The sequence below is a fragment of the Garra rufa genome, chromosome 4 (assembly GCF_049309525.1).
Source record: "Garra rufa chromosome 4, GarRuf1.0, whole genome shotgun sequence".
NCBI lineage: Eukaryota > Metazoa > Chordata > Actinopteri > Cypriniformes > Cyprinidae > Garra > Garra rufa.
In genome coordinates this window covers 40,733,078-40,743,019 of record NC_133364.1, presented here as the reverse complement: position 1 = coordinate 40,743,019, position 9,942 = coordinate 40,733,078, and positions in this window count along the sequence as shown.

Sequence of the window (9,942 nt, the reverse complement as noted above, 5' to 3'; positions counted from 1 at the left end):
TTGTACACAGCCTCTCCTGCTGAGGTTGTGGCTTGTTCTCGGTTTGCATTCTCGTTGTGATGCAGTACTGCAAGGTACAATCTGCAAGAACAAACATCCAAGACATAAAAAGCTCCACTACAGAATATTTAAGATTTTAAATGTAAAAGTTTTTAAAATCTGTAGTACCTGCACAACATTCCCATGAAAGGGAACACTACATTTTTGGGTGTGAAGCAGAGGATCAGGCTGTGGAAAGCCTCTAGTGATGAAGTTTGAAAATGGTGACTCAGCTTCTCCACATCTTTGAGAACCCTCTTGTTGCATAGGACTTTTTCAACCTTGTGGAGTGCCAGCGATTCTATATTGTAATGAAAATGTAATATTGTACAATGCATGACTATGCAAATGGTAAAAAAAAATTAAGTAAGTTATAATACTGTTGTAGTAATAGTACAGCACATGTTAAACATTACTAAAATTTGATAGCATAGAATGAACATTTATATTTACCTGGTGGAAACCATTTCTTTTCATCATTAGATACCCGATCAGGATGTGCACACCTTGGAAAAATTGAATTGTTGTGAACATGCACTGTCACAGTCCTGTCTGTTCATCATGGTCTCTCCCATTGTCTTCCCCTGTCATTCTGTCATTATTGGTTTCGTCCTCATCAGCCTGTCATCCCCGTCACCTGTGTGTAATTATTAGTCATCTGTGTCACCTGTGTTTATTCATCTAGTCTCCCTTTATAAGTCTGTCTGTTTCTTGCGTTCCCTGTCGGTCTTTACATTGTTTAGATGTTTTACGTGTGTGGATGTTCCTGCCTGTTCTGTTGTAGACATCATCGAGAAGGACGTCAGCCCCACTCCAGACCCAGAGCCCAGCCAAACATCACCCCGACATGCAGAGTATGAGCCCGCATTCACCGCAGACGGAGAGCCTGAGCCCGGAGTGACCACAGTATGGAGTGTCAATGGGGTCATAACCTTCGACCAAGTGCGTGAGCCGGCCTCTACATCTACGACGGTGGAGTGCTTTGTGGAGCAAGAGAGGGCGGTAGAGAGTCCTGCCCACTGCACCACCACTGGGGGTGAGCATGAGCTACACTCTGGGGACTTAATAGACTTTTTCACAGAAACACTGGCCTGCCTGAACTTCCCATCCACCCGCCCTCTTCTGCCTATGCCTGGATCTCCGCTGGTTTCTGTCCAGCCGTCCTGAATCTCCGCTGGTTCCGTCCAGCCGCCCTGAATCTCCGTTGGTTCCGCCCAGCCATCCTGAATCTCCGCTGGTTCCATCCAGCCATCCTGAGTCTCCGCTGGTTCCGTCCAGCCGTCCTGAATCTCCGTTGGTTCCGTCCAGCCGCCCTGAATCTCCGCTGGTTCCGTCCAGCCGTCCTGAATCTCCACTGGTTCCGTCCAGCCATCCTGAATCTCCGCTGGTTCCATCTAGCCTTCCAGAAACCCCGCTGTCACCTGTCAGTCCCCCTGCTCACCCTCAGTCCTCCATCTGTGCAGTGGGCTCGCCGCAGGTCTGCCAGCTTCCATCGGCGTCTCGGCTGGAGGATCCCTCATCTCCACCTCCAGCCTCAGAGTCCAGAACTCCGCTTCGGCCCTCCGACCCTGCGGCTCCACCACGGCTCTCAGCTCCCTCATCTTCAGCGTCGCCCGTCAGCCCACCAGCTCCACCGGGCTTCCTCGTCCCTCCGGCTCCGCCTTGGTCGGTTGTCGTCCCGCCATCGCCTACGGACTCTACTCCTCTGGCTACGCCTCGTCGCTCCATCCCATCGGCTCCGTTGGGTTCCTCCCTCCCCCCGGCTCCACCTCAGTCCTCTGTCGCTCCGGCTCCACCACGGCCCTCCGGATCTCCGCCTCCGCCCTGGTCGCCAGAGCCTCTGGCTCCGCCTTGGCCCTCCGGATCCTCGGTGTCGCCCAGGATCTTCGGCTCTCCGTCTCCGCCTCGGGCTCATCCTCCACCTGCTCTGCCTCTGTCGGTCGGACCCCTGGAGTCGTCAGCCCGTCCTCCACCATGGCTCCTCCCTCCGTCGGCTCCACCATGGATCTTCATGGCTGTTGCCTGGGTCTTGCTCTGTGCCTCCTGCTCCGGGTCTCTCCTGTTTCCTCCCTGGCTCCTCCCACCTTCGTCGCCCCCCTGGACTCTGTTGACTTTGTTTGTTGTCCCCCTCCAGGGGTGCCGTCCTCCGCCAAAGCCTCCTCCCTCATGGACTCTGTTTTTTCGCCCCTCTTCTTTTTTTTTGTTTCCCACGGCGCGAGGACGCGCCTTTTCGGAGGGGGGTGTAATGTCACAGTCCTGTCTGTTCATCATGGTCTCTCCCATTGTCTTCCCCTGTCATTCTGTCATTATTGGTTTCGCCCTCATCAGCCTGTCATCCCCGTCACCTGTGTGTAATTATTAGTCATCTGTGTCACCTGTGTTTATTCCTCTAGTCTCCCTTTATAAGTCTGTCTGTTTCTTGCGTTCCCTGTCGGTCTTTACATTGTTTAGATGTTTTACGTGTGTGGATGTTCGTGCCTGTTCTGCTTGTCACACTTGAAGATTTACATTAAAATATCACTTTTGTTTGTTATCTCGTGTCCCGTCTCGTCAGTCCAGCACGCAAACCCTGACATGCACATTCTGAAGATGGTTCACCAGTGAAGTCCACTTGGCCACCTTTTCTGGTCCTGATGTGGATGAAGAAGCACACCAGTAAACATGGTTCCTAATGCTACACTGCCACCTCTTTAGCAATGCACAGTCCTTGTTTTTCGACAGTTTTTGTAACTTCTTAGACAGACCTGATTAACACAAAGTAAGGGATTAGTGGCAAAAAACATTCAAAAACCCACACTATATTATTTCACGAGTTCACACTTACATATAATTAGCTGGAGTATGTAAAGTGTGTTTGGCGTGCTGTCCAGGGAAGGGCTCCGAGCTCGGGAATGGCCCGAACCTAGAGTACCCCCCCCATGTATATGTGTAGAAGGAACTCGGAGTGAGGAGATGGGGTGGTGGAGGGATGCTGATAATCCGTCAAATGGGTAGAGGTAAGTCAGCTGTATTTATGCATGACGTAGTTTGACCTGAGTGAGTTCCAGCTGTGTTAATTAGGCTAAGTATCTGATGTGCTCCTCCCGAACTTTGTTAATAAAACATCATTTCACGAGTTCACACTTACATATAATTAGCTGGAGTATGTAAAACGTGTTTGGCGTGCTGTCCAGGGAAGGGCTCAGAGCTCGAGAATGGCCCGAACCTAGAGTACCCCCCAATAAGCAATGGAGTGTAGGAAAGCCGCCGGACAAAGGACCCCCCAAAGCGCTGAGATCTTGTGGGGGCTGTTGTTTGAGAGAAGATGTTTGGTTAGCCGGCCGGGAGAGCCTTCGTACTCCGATGGGAGAGGGTTGTTTTTTTTTTTTTGGTATCAGGTCGAAAGGCTCTACCAGCTGCTGGTATGGATTTACGAGATTTGGGGCGCCTGGTCGGGAGGGCTCAAACCGATACTCAACGGGAGCACACGGCGTTGGAACGGGTGAGCCCTACCGGCCGATGGAGGAGCAGCGTGGTTGGGGCCTGACCAGGAGAACCCGGGTTGCCTTGGCCGGAGCAGCTTACGATGTTGGCATGAGGGCTCTACTGGTCGACCGGCCCCTGTTCGTTAGTGGCAAATGGCTGACCGAGAGGACCCATGAAGCCTCCAACGGGAGATCAAGACTCAGAACGTCAGACGAGTGGGTCTTCACAGAAATCAGTTAATTCTCAGCACATAGAGACCCTTTCACCTAGATATCACACTATAGAGACTGTGTCTGTTCCCCGAGCTCGAAAATACAATAAACTTCCAAAGCAATTTAAGAGTCGCAATTTAATTGATGTTCAACAAATAAAAAATGTACATAATACTGAGAAACAAATGATAAAGCTTGGCTTATTAAACATCAGGTCACTTTCTACGAAAGCACTTTTTGTAAATGATATGATCACTGATCATAAGCTAGATGTGCTCTGTTTGACAGAAACCTGGCTAAAACCAGATGATTACATTATTTTAAATGAGTCTACCCCCCAAAATTACTGTTATAAACATGTGCCACGTGTAAAAGGTAAGGGGGGAGGTGTCTGCACAATTTATAACAATATGTTCAGTGTTTCCCAGAGAACGGGCTTTAAGTATAACTCGTTTGAAGTAATGGTGCTCCATATAACATTATCCAAAGAAACAAGTATTAATGCTAAATCTCCTGTGAAGCTTGTACTAGCTACTGTATATAGGCCACCAGGGCACCATACAGACTTTATTAAAGAATTTGTTGATTTTCTATCCGAATTAGTGTTGGCCGCAGATAAAGTCTTAATAGTGGGTGATTTTAACATCCATGTTGATAATGAAAAAGATGCATTGGGATCAGCATTTATAGACATTCTGAACTCAATTGGGGTTAGACAACACGTGTCAGGACCTACTCATTGCCGAAATCATACTTTAGATTTAATATTGTCACACGGAATTGATGTAAATGGCGTTGAAATTCTGCATCAAAGTGATGATATCTCAGATCATTATCTAGTCTCGTGTATACTCCAGATATCTAAATCTGTAAAATTAACTCCTCGGTATAAATACGGTAGAACCATTACTTCTACCACAAGAGACTGCTTTGTAAGTAATCTTCCTGATTTATCTGAATTCCTCAGCATATCCAATAGCTCAGAAAAACTTGATGATGCAACAGAAACTATTGCCTCTCTTTTTTCTAGCACTTTAGATATAGTTGCTCCTCTGCGTTTAAGAAAGATTAAGGAAAACAGTCCGACGCCGTGGTATACTGAACACACTCGCGCACTGAAGAGAGCACGACGAAAAATGGAACGCAGCTGGAAGAAAACAAAACTAGAGGTTTTCCGTACAGCCTGGCGTGAATGTAACATATCCTATAGAAAAGCACTAAAATCTGCTAGATCAGACTATTTTTCATCTTTCTTAGAAGAAAACAAACATAACCCTAGGTATTTATTCAATACAGTGGCTAAATTAACGAAGAATAAAGCACAAACAGACGTTGAGTTTTCCCAACAGCACAGCAGTAACGACTTTATGAACTACTTTACTACCAAGATAGATAGTATTAGAGATAAAATTGTAACTATGCAGCCATCCGCTACAGTATCAAATCAGATATGCTATAGATCTCCTGAGGAAAAATTCCATGCATTTTCAACTATAGGAGAGGAAGAGCTGTGTAAACTTATTAAATCATCTAAACCGACAACATGTATGTTAGACCCTATTCCATCTAAGTTACTAAAAGAGGTGCTTCCAGAAGTCATGGATCCTCTTCTGAATATTATTAATTCGTCATTATCATTAGGATATGTCCCCAAAACCTTCAAACTGGCTGTTATTAAGCCTTTAATTAAAAAACCTCAACTTGATCCAAATGAATTAAACAATTACAGACCAATTTCCAATCTCCCTTTTCTGTCAAAGATACTAGAAAAGGTAGTGTCCTCACAATTGTGTTCTTTCTTAGAGAAAAATGGTATCTGTGAGGATTTCCAGTCAGGTTTTAGACCGTATCATAGCACTGAGACTGCTCTTATTAGAGTTACTAATGACCTTCTCCTGTCTTCTGATCGTGGATGCATCTCTCTATTAGTGCTACTGGATCTAAGTGCTGCATTTGATACTATTGACCACAATATTCTTTTAAATAGACTTGAAAATTATGTTGGCGTTAGTGGTAGTGCACTGGCTTGGTTCAAATCGTACTTATCTGGCCGGCATCAATTCGTAGCAGTAAATGACGAGGTATCATATCAGTCACAAGTGCAGTATGGAGTACCTCAAGGCTCAGTATTAGGGCCATTACTTTTTACACTTTATATGTTACCCTTGGGAGATATCATCAGGAAACATGGTGTTAGCTTTCATTGTTACGCTGATGATACGCAGCTCTATATTTCTTCGCGGCCCGGTGAAACATACCAATTTGGAAAACTAACAGAATGCATAGTTGAAATAAAAAATTGGATGGCGAGAAATTTCTTACTGCTAAATTCTGAAAAAACAGAGGTGTTAATTATTGGACCTAAAACCTCTACAAGTAATAACCTAAAACACAGTCTAATACTAGATGGCTGCTCTGTAAATTCGTCATCATCAGTTAGGAACCTAGGCGTCCTATTCGATAGCAATCTCTCCTTCGAAAGCCACATTTCTAGCATTTGCAAAACCGCATTTTTTCATCTAAAAAATATATCTAAATTACGACCTATGCTCTCGATGTCAAATGCAGAAACGTTAATCCATGCGTTCATGACCTCAAGATTAGATTATTGTAATGCTTTATTGGGTGGCTGTTCTGCACGCTTAATAAACAAACTCCAGCTGGTCCAAAATGCAGCAGCTAGAGTTCTTACTAGAACCAGAAAGTATGACCATATTAGCCCGGTTCTGTCAACACTGCACTGGCTCCCTATTAAACATCGTATAGACTTTAAAATCTTGCTAATTACTTATAAAGCCCTGAATGGTTTAGCTCCCAAGTACTTGAGCGAGCTCTTATCATATTACAGTCCTTCACGTCCGCTGCGTTCTCAAAACTCCGGCAATTTGATAGTACCTAGAATATCAAAATCAACTGCGGGCGGCAGGTCCTTTTCACATTTAGCGCCCAAACTCTGGAACAATTTACCTAACACTGTTCGGGAGGCAGACACAATCTGTCAGTTTAAATCTAGATTAAAGACCCATCTCTTTAACCTGGCCTACACTTAATACATTTTCCAATCCAAATCCGTTAAAGGATTGTTAGGCTGCATTATTTAGGTCAACCGGAACCAGGGACACTTCCCAAAACACCTGATGTACTCGTTGCATCAGAAGAAGAATGCCATCTACGCTAATACTAGTATCTTTCCTTCTTATTCCGAGGTCACCGTAGCCACCGATCATGTATCCAGATCAGACGTTTCACTGCAGTCCCCCGGATCCAGTCTGTACCCATCAGCACCCAGAGATATCCTTTACAGCCCTGAATGTCAGCAGAGACCACATCAACTAGATGAGCCCCAGAGACAGATCATCAGTGAAGACCCCATCACCTAGACGGCCATCGACGCAAGACTGCCAAAACCAGATGAGTCCTCTCCAATCTGATTTTGTGGCAACTTGGAACTCTTGCATCTACATTCATATTAGTCTGTTTGTTTCTTATTCCCAGGTCACCATAGCCACCAGATCCAGTCCGTATCCAGATCAGATGGTCACTGCAGTCCCCCGGATCCAGTCCATACCAAGAGGTGGATAAACACCTACAGCCGAATGTCAGCGGATACCGTGTCAACTAGATGAGCCCCAGGGACAGATCATCAGAAAGAACTCCTACCCTAAACAGCCACCGGCACAAGGCCATGGGCACCAGATGAGTCCTCTCCAATTTGACTTTGCTGCAATATGGAACTTTTGCACTTTTATTGACATTTTATCTTATTATTTTAATACTGTAAGGTTGCTTTGACACAACTTGTATTGTAAAAAGCGCTGTATAAATAAACTTGACTTGACTTGACTTGACTTTGGCAGGTAAAACAATTTTGGGACGCCTGGTGAGGGGGACTCTCACAACATCCAATGGGAGACCAAGGCTCACGGCATCGCATGGATGAGTCTCGCTTGTAGACGGCAAGTATAGGAACCCGACCGGGAGAACTCTCGCCGACGTCCGACAGGAGACCAAGGCTCGCGGCATCGGACGGGTAAGCCTCGCCGGCTGGGGAGAGGGAAAGGAAAACCCGACTGGGAGGGCTCTCGCTGACATCTGAGGGGAGATCAGGACTCAGAACCTCAAATGGGTAAGCCTCGCCAGGTGGGGGGAAAAGATGTGAAGTTGGCCTGAAGGGGCTCGGATAGTGTTCGGCGGGAGGCAGAGACTTGTGGCATCGGACGGTTGAGTCTTGCCGACCGTCGGACAGAACGGAAAAATTACAAGGTTGGTTAGGCTCTCGCGGCATCCGATGGGAGACCAAGGCTCACGGCATCGGACGGGTGGGCCCCGCCGGACGTGGGACGGAAGGGTAAAGTTGTATGGTCAGGAGGTTCCTGGGGTGTCTGACGGGAGGCCAAGGCTCATGGCATCAGACGGGAATACCTCGCCGACCGTGAGAAGGAAAAGGTCAGGGATGGAAAGGTTTTTTTTTTTTTTTTTTTTTTTTTTTTATGAATTGATAGCCAATGAGAGTTTTGTGGGCTTCTGGGATGGGAAAGTCCAAAAGTTTTTATTTATTATTAGTTTTTTTTTTTTTTTTGCAGCAGCAGCAGCAAATTGACCTGAGTTCAATACTCAAGGCATCAGATGGGTAGACGGAACTGGTATACGGAACTGAGGGGCCAAGATTTGCTTGACATGACGGCTGTTGTAGCGTTTGACAGGAGTTTAATAATCACGGCGTAGACGGAACGGAAAAAATTCAAGTTCGGTTAGGCTCTCGCGGCATCCGATGGGAGACCAAGGCTCTTGATCGGACGGGTAGGCCTTGCCGACTGTAGGGTGGAAAAGTAAGGAAGACTGGCCGGGGGGCCCCGGCAGCGTCCGACGGGAGACCAATGCTCACGTCATCGAACGGGTAGGCCCCACCAACTGTGGTGTCGAAGAGGTAAGATTGTCTGGCCAGGGGGCCCCTGCGATATCCGACGTGAGACCAAGGCTCACAGCATCCAACGGGTGGGCCCCGCCGAACCTACGACAGAATGGTAAAGTTGTGTGGTCGGGAGGTTCCTGGGGTGTCTGACAGGAGACCAAGGCTCACGGTATCAGACTGGAATGCCTCGCTGACCGTAGGAGGGAAAAGGTTAGGGATGGGAAGATCCAAAATGTTTTTTTTGTTTTTTTTGATAGTTGAAGGAAAACATTTACGAGCGGAAAGGCTCTCGCAGTGTCTGACGTTTAATACTCGTGGCTTCAGACAGGTAAGTTTCGCCGGTAGTTGAGAGTCGAAAGAGAAACATATTTGCACCACCGGGGCGCTCTAGCATCATCTGACAGGAGTTCAATACTCAATTTGAGTTGTCTAAAAGGGGGTAAATGCTTTGAGGATTACTTTACCTAAACTGTTTGACAAATCCAAAAAGCCGCTTCTGATAACGTCAAAAAAATCTTGGTGCTGCTTGTAGGGCTGTCGCGGTTAAAAGAATTTCCCTTGCGGTAATTTTGAGTGGCTCAATAGCGCGATGTGCGGTATTACCGCCATAATATATATATTATCTCTGGACGTGTTATAGAGCTGTCAGTTAGTGCAGTTTTATTGTTACGCCACAAGATGGAGGCAAGGGACTGTTTTTAATTGAGTCTTTAAACCGTTCATTCAACTACATACACGTTCAAAAACTCTCATTTATTCAGAGAGAGACGTAATGAAACATGCTGTTGAAATCATTTTAACTTTAACCACCACTTTTAAATAATCAGCTGACCGGCAGAGCATCGATGCTAAGACAGAGATTTCGCTTTACTTGGACAAGACAAGCTAGTTTCACATATATATCTGACTCAGCCTGAAGGACAGACGCAGGTAATCGCACATGCTTAGTCGATCTCTCTCTCTTTCATTCGCTGTCAGTTTAGGCTTGTTAAGTGCAAATCTACTGAGCCTCTGTACAAATCAAGTACACATTGTAACAATCCGCCCTTTAACTATTCTTTTTAAACAGCAGAGTTGCTATCAACGCACAAGGAGATTCTTTGGAATGAATACAATAATGGCGAATATCACCAAAGCTTCAAATCTGTCACCTACATCAATGCTTTCTCTAACATATGAATTAGCACGAGCCGATGTATGATAGTGAATAAGTCATCCAGCAGAAAAGATAACAATAATATTCAGACTGCGCTGAACACCATAAACATAAACACACAAAACAGCTCAATTGAATGACGCGCTGAGCGCAGTATA